The 10891-nt window shown below is 41.5% G+C and overlaps 1 long non-coding RNA gene across 1 annotated transcript; it reads left to right on the top strand.

Annotated features, from left to right (window-relative positions):
- The first annotated feature begins 3957 nt into the window (after nucleotides 1-3957).
- On the top strand, nucleotides 3958-5432 carry LOC131247361 (uncharacterized). The gene is made up of 4 exons (XR_009171674.1): nucleotides 3958-4246; nucleotides 4354-4413; nucleotides 4540-4626; nucleotides 5123-5432. It is a non-coding gene; the product is annotated as an uncharacterized LOC131247361 (long non-coding RNA).
- The last annotated feature ends 5459 nt before the right edge of the window (nucleotides 5433-10891 follow it).

The following is a 10891-nucleotide window of genomic DNA, read 5'->3' as shown; positions in this document are numbered from 1 at the left end:
TCCCCCTGACCATCACCTCTCTCTCAATCTCACGAAACCTCCCCTCTCTCATGCCATCATCCGCGTCTCTACTGCTCGATCGTGTCCCATTTAGGTATGCAAGACCGCTTATCTTCTTTTTTCTCTTTTGAATATTCAGATTTCTCTCTCTTTTGTTTTGTGGAATTGGATTGGGGGTTTGAGGGGGTATTGATTAGATTGATTGGGTGGTTGAGGGGGTTCAGAGATTATGGGTTTGTGCAGATGCTTGCGGCATTGAGCATGAATTTGGCCGTGATCTAAAAAGATGAGCTAGATCCAAAACTCACATGGGCCACACCTCGAGGGACAGTTCGGATGGAAAACAGCAACCACTGAAACCTTCTTAGGCCCTGCCAAGATGTGCATATGCCATCCATGAAGATGGCATGCTGCTGTTGGCAATCCATTAGCCCCACCATGAAGATTAGCTCAATCTCTGTTTTAATAAAAAGGAATGATCATATGCATTTTAAAGGACAATAATGTTACTGTTCACATCTCATGAATCACCAATGCGTATGCATCCAATATGTTGAAAATTTGGGGCCCACCAGCAGTATGTGCTTGGGCAGATGCACATTCAGTTTTGCTGCTGTTTTTTTTTTCCAAACGAGCATGCCCACAAATTAAGTTCTGCACCGCCCCTGCTTCCCATTTCATATGGGAGATATCATTCAAAGGCCATGCTCCTTGTATGTCCTCAGGGGGTAAGTATTGTTATACATACAACGAATTTGATCTATGTTGACTGGAACAACAAAACCCAAGGTTTGTGGATGCAAGATTTCCCATGGAAAGATCAGAAGAATCTGAGTAGACCATGTGCATTTGAAAATGACTTAGTTGATTACCTCAATGCACTAAAGGTATTCTTTCTTTTGTTTTATTTCAACTTGGGGCTTGTAGGAACCATAATCTATTATGCTAAAGATAGGTGTTTGGAACACTTAATCTAACTATAGCCAAATTCATTGATTGTGTAATTAATGTGTTTGATTTACCTGAATTACTAAATTTACTAGTTATTAATTCCCAATTAATAAAATGGGCACAAATCTTTGGCAATTAAAAAAAAAAGTTAGAAGTCCCCAATTCATGAAGTTGGGAAGTCAAGGAATTTTTGATGGCTACACTAGGTAATCATTCCATGGAATCAGTGAACTTGGTAATTTTGAATTACTAAATTCACAAATTGTGTAGTTCAACATAATTCTAGTTTGCATGTTTTTTCCAGTTACTCTATATGATATTTGACTTGTTTTTTTTTTTTTTTTTTTTTTCTGGTACTCTGTAGTTCATCGATATTTATGGTCTGCATGAATTTTGTACTATATCTTTCAACATATTTATAGTCTTAGGCTCCATTGGTTATCACATTGGTGTTTATGAATATAAATTTATCTTAAACCAAATGGAGCTTAAGCCCTTTTTTAACACCGCCAATGTAACTCCTTGCATTGCCAGTCCCAAGCTCGGGTAAAGGAGGAGGGAGAAGGGCTTCAAGGTGAGTTTTTGCTGGCATATTAGATTAATAATTAAACATTAGTTCTCTATTGAATCTATAACCATTTTGTGATTCTCATGCTTGATTGAGTTCTATTTTGTAACGTATACTTGACTGAATTTTTTTTTCAGGTCTTCTCTTCATGGGAAGGGATTAAACATATTCTAGTCTAACATTGAAGGTTACTATGGAAGCTCTACATATGTCTATGCTATAAGCCCAATTTTCCACGTATTTCCACTTTCTGGTACGTAAATCAAATTCTTTCTACCTGTACTGGCATTCTGTAGCTCAACTGAGCATCTATTTTGTCATTGTATATGGAAGGACAAGAATTTTGTACATAGCCACTTGCATCCTACGGGGAGATATGAAGCACATCCAAAGCCAGTGGGTATCGTTTAGCAGCTAGAGTCTAGTAGGAATAACTGGATTTTGGTTTTGGGAAAACATATACAACATGTGTTTCTTTTTTTTTTTTTTTTGGAAACTCACTCGTCTCTCTAGTGATCCCAACTTGCTCTCCAACTTTCTTTTTTTTTTTTTTTTTTTGTATCATGGTTCTGAATATTGATTGATACTACGTGACTTGATGTTGGTGGAGAATGAAATGTGTCATTGGCAAGTCACATTCCCAAACCAGAATGAGTCTGAACAATTCTGACTAAGTTGGAATGAGTTGGGTGACTGATACTGGTTTCAATCTCTGGGTGACTTGCACTTTAGAACTTATGCTTAAAACCATGTTCTCTATCATTGATTTCTTTGAGAATTGTCAATCACCTGTGAAGGTAATATGATGTTGGTACATGATAGAAGAGAACCTTTTTTTGGGAGAATTGCTCATTATCATGTCGTAATCGTATTCCATTTTCAACAAGTATTTGAAAATGAGATCGGGTGTTATGTCTTGTATATTTTTTATATCTATTTATACAGGCTAACATTCAATTTTATCCTATTTTGATATATCCAGGGGCTACTCAGAATTCAATCAAGGTTGCCCAGGTATGTATTTACTGATTGCTGATTTTTCTTTTTGCTGCGTATTATTTTGGATAATTCATTATTCAGATAGGTATGTATTTTATATCTATGGCCCACCCGTTGTCTTTTGGGCTGATTTTTGTGACCTAGGGGTAACTTGAGGTGAAACATATGATACACTTGTCGGGATGTCGTGAATATATCACATGGGTACCACATCTGCATGGTACCACCATAGCTTATGATGGTACTGGTTTCACTGGAGCACGTCCTTTATGGGTAATTACTTGTTATTAGCTAAGAATCAGTTTCATCTCACTTATTGGCTGAGAACTGTTTCACCTCACTTGTGCAAATTTTGAGGAGCGCTTGTCTCTAGGAACAAGGATTATATCATTTTTTACAGGGGAAATGACTTCTTACCACCAGCCATGAAAGAGGCATTAGTAGAAAGGCATAAATTAGCAAAGATCTGGTAGGATGAGGAAGAGCAAGCACGACTGAGGGCGTCGACCTTAATTGCTTCAAATGCCAAAAGTGCTAGTGGGCCATTCGTTGCCGGTACGCTGGGAGAAACTTTGGTAGCAAACTCTCGTTGGGGAAATCAACCGAGTAGTGACAATAGAGTAAAAATGATGAGAAATGTGGCTTTAGCTAAACATGCTGCTCTCGTCAAATACTTAGAGAGGAAACTAGCTCATGTATGTTTCACATACCACGGTGATATCATATTAGGGATAAGATTGCATATCCATCATGGTGAGGATAGTTATGGCTGAAATCTAATAAATGCTCATGAGGAAAGTTTGAACATGGTCCAGACTGTTATCAGGTGGATCCTACTGTGGATGGCCCACAACCCAAAAACATGACCTACCAGATAGTTATGACCTTTAGAATAGGAGTTTGTGTTTTAATGCTGATTTGTAGGCTGCTGATGTGATGTCTAAGGTCGTCTGATTGATATGGTTTTGGACTGTCAACTCTCTGTGGCAAGCATCCGCTTGGGGAATGGTCCAGATCCAGTCAATGCGTTCCAAGTCTACGATTTTAAATGCCATACATAGTATTTATGAATGGAGTTGATCATTAGTTCTGTTTTTGGAACTACTAGTAAAACTGATCGGGCACTTCAGGTTTATTACCCAATATACGCTTTCTAATTTCTGTTATTGGAAGTATCAGGCACAGGAGAAGGTGAAGAAGGTGGAGAAGGCTCTACGTAAAGTGCAGGAGTATCTGGAACTAGCTGATCTTCCAACCGATTTAGAAACCATAACTGACGAGGAGAGGTTCCTGTTCTGTAAAATTGGCCTGAGCATGAAACCTTTCTTACTGCTTGATAATTCACCATTCCCAATCATCGTCTCCTATTTTTCTCCCAGTGTATCTCAGACAGAATCATAAAAGACCATTTTATGAACATATCTTCTGTTTCAGGGAGGCGGGGTGTTTTTGATGGCACCGTAGAAAACATGCACCTGCGTTGGAAGTACAGGGAGTTGGTCAAGATAATTATAAAGGGGAAGAGCTTTCAACAAGTCAAGCATATTGCAATCTCTCTTGAGGCAGAGAGTGGTGGGGTGTTAATTTTCTTTGGATAAAACTTCTAAAGGCTATGCAATTGTCGTCTATCGTGGGAAAAACTATCAGTGCCCACAAACGTTGAGGCCTAAGAACCTGTTGACAAGGAGGCAGGCATGAGCGCATTCGATCGAGCTTCAAAGGTGTAAGGTAACATTGCAGCTGACGAACTTGGCTATGAATTATAGGTTTTGAAGTCGATATTGTTTTCAATCCTAATGGTCCCTTTTTTTTTGTTTTGGATAAAAAAATCTCAGGCTCTGAATCATCATATTTCGGATCTACGAAAAAGAATTGAGATTATGAAATATGAACTGGTATGATCTCCAGATGATTATCAGTAGAGTGTTTAAGTAGAGGCAACTAAGGCCATCAACCCCATCGAAGAGTTGCAAATTTTCCATATTTGTCTTCTCGTAGCCATGTTTATGATTCTTTTGCAGGAACAAATGGAGACTATTAAGGATGTGGGCGATGAAGGCCTGTACTCCTAGTTGGATGATGCATATTCTTCTGAAGATGATGTGGAGGTGAGCACATTCATTTGTTTAGGCCTGTTATGAAGTATCTGCAAGCTGGGTTGTTCTCCTTTTTTTTCAAGAGCCAATCTGCTAGGCAGATGGAGCACTCAGGAAATGGAAACTAAACTCTTTTTTTTTCTTCCACAAATCTCAAGGTAGATGAGAACAACTAATTTTTTATTCAAGTGAAACACATCCACCAAAAGCAGATGGGCACATGGGATCATAAAGGCTATGGGAAATACCATCTGATGAAGCATGACATATGAGATATGGAAATGTTGCTATGAAAGGTTGCTGAAAAATGAATGTGATATTCTGAACATGCTTTAGGACACATGCACAACAGAGCTTCTCCTGAAAAACTCTCCTTGAACTACAGGCTCTGTGGAAAATATTCACATTTAATTAACATTCAGCATGTATCGACAGGTCCGCAACTAAAGTATCTCTATAGCACAAGTGTTTGCATCTGCTGCCCGATTGTTGCATTTGTTTTTAGCAGGATGAAGGTGAAGAGGCATAGCTTTTTCATATGACTACATTGTTTGTATGATGAAATTGATTTTCAACCATGTGCAGTAAGCTTTTGGATCAAAGCGAAGCTGAGAATATGGTGTTAGTTGATGGAAAATTGATAACCAGTAGAGGCACATCCATGGAGTTCTCGCTTGCGATTGTTGAGAAGCTATTTGGCTACGAGAAGGTATTGGATCTTGTTGTCAATGAGAACTTTAAATAGACATGTAACTATTATGTTGGCATTGTACTTTTGTGAATGGATTGAAATGAATGATTGTATTTGAATGAATGAATGAATGAATGATTTAGCCATGATGTATTTATATGTATTAGCTTATATGAGTTGATCTATCAAGTCATGTACTATAATGGTAAAAGATGCCATTATTATTTATTTTTAAAAAATAGGCAGTAGCTTCGGCTATTAACCGTAGCCATTTATCCGGAAACCGTAGTTGTTGCTAATTTTAGCCTTTTGCTATGGTTCTCCCTCAACTTTTCACTATAGATATAATCCGTAGCTGTATATACTTTAAAGCTATGGGAGATATGGCTACGGATTTAATCCGTATCTATTATTTCTATGGCTACGGATTAAATCCGTAGCCATAGCTTTAAGACCAATGGCTATGGTACCAATGGCTACGGTCGTGCCACGGATTATAACCGTAGCCATATGTCTTTAGCTACAGCTTTTATCCGTAGCCTTTGCCCAGTTTTCTGGTAGTGGCTGCCCATTCATTTTCCCTAAGTAGTATACGGGCTATGGCCCCATTGTAAGTTAGATTTCATGCCGGTCGCACTCTAGGGAACAATGGTGGTTAAATGTCCACATTGTGAACCTCTTTAGGGCCCATTGTTAGGCCCATTCTCATCTATTTGGGCCCCCATAAGTGTTACCCATCTAGCTTTAGTGGGCTGACCCAAACCATTGGGCCCCCATTATTGTTGATGCTTTCATCATGTCTTGTAGATTGTCCAAGTTATTTAGCCCATCTTATGCTTATTGGGCCCCTTAGGAAGCCTAGTTTACTATGTGATGGAGTGAGTGAGGAAGCCCACTCCTTGTTCTTAGGCCCACTCTTGATATGAGTAGGCCATCTAGGCCCATCCTCGATATGAGGAGAGTACATCATCACCGTAGATGGAAGGATCTGTGATATCGCATTTGGTATAGCCACTGTTGAGGACTGATCTTGATGCTTTGGATTAGATCCACAGTCCTTCTGTGGACATCACCATGTATATAGGCTGATTATTTGTTTATAGCCTTGCTAGTATACTTTATCTAGTAGGACTCACTGAGTACATGCTAGCATAACATCATGACACATGGCCATACATATCATATGTATGTTTGATATGAGAAGTGACTGATCATAGCATATGCCATTGGGCGGATTGTTTATGGGACTCCTAGAGAGATGGAGATACCCCTCATGAGCGTGCGGTATACACAAAATTGATGCATGACTGGATAATATGACTCATGCATCTTATATTGTGTGATATGATCACCATATGCCCTAGCGATATCAGGGCTATGGCCTCCACAGGCATAACATGGATGACAAGATTGGATACCAGAAATACTTAGTTCTATCACTGTGGGCACTTAGGATGTCCTTAGGTGAAAGTCCCAGAACTCTTATGGTACCACGAGGATGCTTCAACATTGAGACCAAATGGATACATGAGCGCGTGAGAGCCATATACTAGTAGGCCGTGTCTCCCATTGTGTCGTGGTCGGTTGGAAGGGGTATGGCCTTATCTACCCGAGTGATGGGGCTTTAAGCTAGGCTGAGTTTGACCAGCTCATAAGTGGGTCCACAACCGACGAGTCGGGTATATATTGGCTGACTACTGGCCAGGCAGGTAGTGTGGTCTCTTTCACTCACTTGGTTACGCGACTAGGGGTGCGACGGTCAGTGTGGAGTGTACTAGACTCCGGTGATATTCCAGAGATGAGCTATACTAATATGTGGTCCCTGAGGAGGACTAGTATGATTGCGTTGCCTCTTGCATATGACATTTGGCCATGTAAGCCTTGCATCGCATAGCCTTGGTATGACTGATAGCATTCATGGACTTACTAGCATTTCCGCATAACATTCATGGATTTGCCAGTATTTCCGTATTACTCTGATATTGCATACTTGGCACGTATATTGCGCACACACTTACACCACCCTCTAAGCTTTCTGTAAGCTTATACACGATAGATGCGTGTAGGTGACGCTAGGATGCAGTCGAGCTGATGCAGGAGCGTGTGACTGAGCTTTTGGAGTTTCTGATATCTATCTTATATTTCTTCTTCATGTATTGTACTCAAAGTTTTTTATATTAGTGGATATGTGGTGGTGTTCTTATTATTGTGGCTTAATTATGCTTGTGGTTATGCTTCTTTACGAAACTTTATTATGAAAATCCTCTTTGTACGATCCCAGGATCAAAATCCAGTATATGGGTGCTGGGAGGCGAGAATGAGGTACTACGGAGGTTGTCGGTGCCGGATTTGGTGATTGAAAATTCTGTGAGCCTGGTTTCCAAGTTTGGGGCGTGATAAGAGTTGGTATCAAATCATAACTTGGGAATAAGTAAGAACAACATCACATATTTTCCATGAACTTAGGACGAGTAGGTCCCGAGTGCATAACCTTTCGATTCAGTTCGTTATCATAGCAGCCCTTGATAGGCCCCTTGTTCCTTTCTGTAGGACATGGCGCCTAAGAGGGCGACCCGAGCGGCTCTTGCTCCACCACCCATAGTTCCCGTTCCCCCACTTGAGCCTCATGTTCCCGCACCCGAGACTCTTGTAGACCCTGCGCCCTCGTCCGAGGCTCGTGCTGCCCCTACCGTGTCAGTTAGTACCGATCAGTTGCATCGGATGCTCTAGGCTATGACAGCCGCCCTCGATGGGTAGGGCAAGCACCTCGCTGAGACCCCAGAGCAGGCACAGTAGGAGCGCACGAGCACCCTATTGCGAGACTTTCTTCGGCTTGATCCCCCACGATTTCTGGGAGACCCTGATCCGACTGTGGCAGAGAGGTGGTGCTCCTAAGTGGAGAAGATTTTTGAGACATGCAGTGTACGACCTAGCAGCGGGTCTCATTGGCAGTGTATTTGCTTGAGGGTGAGGCCGAGCATTGGTGGGCCTCAGTCGCCCTTGCTATCGGGCCTGATTTTGTATGGGTGTGGGGGGATTTCGTTGACCGGTTTGATCAGAAGTTTTTCCCTGACCACATTCGACAGTAGTGTGCACTGCAGTTCGAGACTCTGGTGTAGGGGGATAAGATCATAGTTCAGTGCGAGGCCCGTTTTATCACACTGTCAAGGTTCGCGCTGTATTTGGTTGATGATGAGGGGCGGAAGGACCGCCGTGTTGAGAATGACCTACGTTTTGGTCTCCGGAGCCATGTCATTGGGCACATGATCCTGACTTTCAAGGAGGTAGTTCAGAGGGCCCAAGTCTACGAGGCAGAGTGGGCTGATTCTCAGAGGGTTATTGGTCAGAGGGGAGACCGGAAGAGGAAGGCCCCCTCTAGTGGCTCCCATCATTATCAGCATCGATTACAGTAGAGGCGCGCAACTTGCACATCCGCTCGAGCACCGACAGCACCTCCAGCATCACCTCCGCAATAGTTCACAGGTGCTTACTTTGGATGCGGTACGATAGGACATCGTAGGCACGAGTGTCCCCATTTGTAGTAGTAACGACAACAACTCCTACCGCTGAAGCCCCAGCAACAGCCGTGGTAGCCAACGAGACCTCCCTCACAGCAGTAGAGGCAGCAGTTCCGACCTCAACAACAGCAGCAGAGACCTCAGACGGAGTAGGTAGCTCCCCAGCCAGCTCAGGCTAGATTCTACATGGCTCAGAAGGACCCGCAGTCATTAGGAGGAGTTGTCGAGGGTACTCTTCCAGTCTCTACATGCATAGCCTGAGTTGGACTCTTAGATGATTCCGTACTTCTACTATAGTGATCTAAACTACAATTTTAGTATACTTTTGATTGAACATACTTTGACTGGACATGACTTGACTTGACTGGACATGGCTTAACTGGACTTGACTTGACTGGACTTAACTTGACTGGACTTGAGTGGACACTTTCACATGGTTTAAGCTCTTAAGTAGTGGAGTAGGCATAATTTTTTAGACTCTTAAATAGTTGTAGTCGGGTCTTACGCGAATGGTCTCTGTAACTCTTATGAGTTCACTACACTTATCATAGCCTGGGAGTTCATAAACCGCGATCCATCGGAGGGGCCCATTAAAGCTACCGGGTAGTGAACTCGGTAGGTTTTACATGAAGGGTTGGATGCAGTAACTCTCTAGAGTTCACGGGGCTTGCAAGGTTACCTTAGGGTACCAAATCCAAGACCGCTAGTCCATCAATGAGGGGGTAGTTTATTTTAAAGACCATCCTCATAAGTATCTACTGGAATCAAATCAGGAATCTGGGGGGGGAGGGGGGGTCTTATACATGGTTGGCCTATCTATGGATGAGCCAAAGTGCGCACACTATAATCCACTTTTTCTTTGTCTGTCAGGTCAGACCTATTCGCGGGAGGGCATTTTCTCTCACCTTCCCCAGTGACGTTGTCCGAAGCTGTACATACGACATTGGTCTCACGCGTGGTTGGCCATATAGGTGCACCCCGCTCCCCGCATGGGTCTAAGCATGTGATGGCCTTCGCGGGCTTTTTAGGGCCACTAGCTTCTCACTGTTGCTAGCATAATATTTGATGTATTGCCGCTTGTGGTAGGTCTTATGCGTGAATTCCGCTGTCGTAGATAATAAATCACTATCGTTATTATAGGACCTATGCGTAGCACTCTGCTGAAAAAGATGATAAATCGATAAATGATATATTATTATTGCTGAAATAGTATCCTTAATAATATTTATGTTTAAAGTAGTGTATCAACTTGGCAATAATATAAGTTCGATAATAATGACTTTTCTAATAGTAGTCAACAGCGTATAACGATGGCGATAATATCAATTTGATGATAATATCGGTGTTTGGCGATAATCAGTGATAGTTCATTGGTGTTTGGCGATAATCATCAGCGTTTGGCGATAATTGATGATAAATTTGATATGTTTGATATGCTTGAGAATCTGCCTTTTATATAAGGAGAAGAATACATGGCATTACCTTTTGAAGCTTTTTCATCATTCTGATTGTCTTGCCCCCTTTTGATTGGGAAGTAATATCACTACCAGAAAATTGGGCAAAGGCTACGGATTTAATCTGTAGCCATAGACCTATGGCTATGGTTTTCGTCCGTAGCACGACCATCGTCGTAGGTGCTGAGCCAATAGATCTAAAACCTATGGCTACGGATTTAATTCATAGCCATAGATTATAATAGCTACATATATAATCCGTAGTAACTATTTCTGTAGCCAAAAGTACCTACAGCTACAGATAGTATTGGTAGCTAAAAGTAGTGTTGGATCCGTAGCAATATGTCGAATTTAATAAAAGCTACGGTTAATATCTGTAGCTATTGCCTACATTAAAAAAAATAAATTATAATCATTCATTCATTCAATTACCACCTGCATAATCATTCATTCATTCAATTACAATCATTCATTCAATTACAATAATTCATTCATTCAATTACAATCAGTCATTCAATAATGAATCAATTATAATCCTTCATTCAATCAAAAGAAAGTGAGCATAGAGCGTGTCTTGGTAACCATGGAATCCACACCGGTAGTAGACTGAGAGG

Source organism: Magnolia sinica, chromosome 5 (assembly GCF_029962835.1).
Source record: "Magnolia sinica isolate HGM2019 chromosome 5, MsV1, whole genome shotgun sequence".
Classification (NCBI taxonomy): Eukaryota; Viridiplantae; Streptophyta; class Magnoliopsida; order Magnoliales; family Magnoliaceae; genus Magnolia; species Magnolia sinica.
This window is presented reverse-complemented; position numbering and strand designations above follow the sequence as displayed.